The sequence below is a fragment of the Oryzias melastigma genome, linkage group LG21 (assembly GCF_002922805.2).
Source record: "Oryzias melastigma strain HK-1 linkage group LG21, ASM292280v2, whole genome shotgun sequence".
In the NCBI taxonomy this organism is placed as follows: Eukaryota; Metazoa; Chordata; class Actinopteri; order Beloniformes; family Adrianichthyidae; genus Oryzias; species Oryzias melastigma.
In genome coordinates this window covers 18960489-18962669 of record NC_050532.1, presented here as the reverse complement: position 1 = coordinate 18962669, position 2181 = coordinate 18960489, and positions in this window count along the sequence as shown.

Here is a 2181-nt window from a genome sequence, read left to right as displayed (position 1 = left end):
CAGAGCACTGGGACTTTTCCAAACTCATCTCTGAGTGGTTCAAGACAACAAGTTTGCAAAAATTTGGCTAATGTCTCAAATGTATAACCTTTACATAGGAGACTTGCATAAATCAGTGCACAAACAAGGAATCAAGAGAGGCAAATTGCATTCAATGTCTGATTTATTTCTTCGTTAAATTAAAGTTGTGGATGGAATTGGCTTCAGAAAAACACCTGACACATGGATTCTTGCTTATCAGTCGATTCTACATGGGGTGTTCCTGCAAGATGCTAACTTTTTCTGCGAAGATGTCCATAGAAGAAACATGTCTAAAACAGCTTGAGCTGAAATGCAAGAAGCATATAAACTTGCAGTTTATATGCAAACTCCCATATAAACAGCAGAGAGCCATCTCAAACAAGGTAGATGCAGCCAAAAGTGGACTAAAATTTATGATGTTATTATTAAAACACAGCCACTCAGTGTTTTTTTTCATTTTTTGTAGATGGTGAAAAATAGCAATATAATTGAATATCTGATCACAAATAATGTGATTGTTGAACTGCTGAAAGAGGCTTGGATGTTTGCTAAAAATAGGGCTGGATATCACTGCTAAACTACAGAATGAATTTGATTTTAACTCCACAAGTTCATGATTTAATTTATGATCTAGCATGTATCCGGAGTAAAACTGTGGAATGATCTACATTCAGAACTAAAACAATTTCCAGACATTAGTCAGTTTAAAAGAAATGCAAATAAATTGTTTTTCACCAAAACTCATTACAAAATAAATGAGTATGTGGTCATTGGCTTATTTTGATGTAGACTGAGCCCCATGATGACTGTATTTTTTTGCAGCAAAGTTAAATGGTAAAAAAAAAAGCATAAACTTGCATAGAGCTTTACTACCTTCTAAGGAGGCCCAAAACGCTTTACAGTCAGTCAGTCACATACTGTACCACCAGGAGCAATGTAGTGTTCAGTGTCTTGTTCAAGGACATTTCAACACGTTGGAGCTGGAATAGAACTTGTAATCTTCTGATCAGAGGTCAACTGCTCGTGGTGCAGAAGTGGAGTCGGTATTAATGGCAAAAAAGCTTCTGCCTATCTCCTTTTCAAACATGTTCTTGAGTCATTTTATTAAATTCTAAACATTTGAACTGAAAAAGAGTTGCACGATTGAACAAATAACTATTGTTACCATCAATGCGGATATTAATTTACCTGCTGTTGTTTTTACAACAAAATTTGAAATAAATGTAACTAAAATAAACTATTAAATATAAATTTTTTTATTCAATTTTAAAACTAGTTATGTTTTTTTTTTAAACAAAAAGCATATATATATATTTTAGGGCAAATACAGATAAATATTTGAAAGAAAAAAAATGATGTTGATTCAAAGTCCCACTCCAACTATATATTTTTCTATTGTAAAATTGTTCCCATTGGTCTTTAAATTATGATTATGCTGTTATTTAGACAAAATATTTTTTAAAAAAAAGTCCTTTATAAACACATATTTTCTGCAGGACAGCGGGAGCTTATTAGAATTTCGCCTCTGGGTTGTGGGCGGGACTTGATGTGTAAGTTAGCCACCACTGATTTCCCATCAACCCTTTGTTTACAGTTTCTCCCAGTAGCTTATATCACATTAGAGTAGCGGGAAAAAAGGCAAAAACTAGAAATGAATCGAATTAAGAAAATAAAAAACATTTCTGACCTTATTTATTAGATTAGATGTTATAAGCATTCAAACTTTAAAGCTAAGGCCTCCTGATCTTGTCTTTGTACTTTGTTGCATGTGTTATCTTTAAAGATTTTAACCTTCATGCCACACTTTCTTACTTTTGTTTCAAGGACAGAACTCCAGACGAAAGATACCACTGATTTTAAAACGTATCATTACAATAATCATAATAATAATAAATAGAATAAACACGTCGAGCAGTTTCTCCTTTAAAAACAAGACACCTAATGTGAACACATAATAGCGAAAGAGACAGCTGGAAGGATTCCTTTGTTCCTTGAAGGGCAGCATTTGACACTTTTAGTCTCATGTCTTCGATGGAAACCAGTTTTCAGCTGACTCGCAGGGGACGTTCGGGTCTTAGCGAGAGCTGGTTCCCACACTTTAGTCCTCCAGCTCGCAGAAACACGGGAGAAACTCTGAGAACAGAGAAAGAGGAGCAGCAG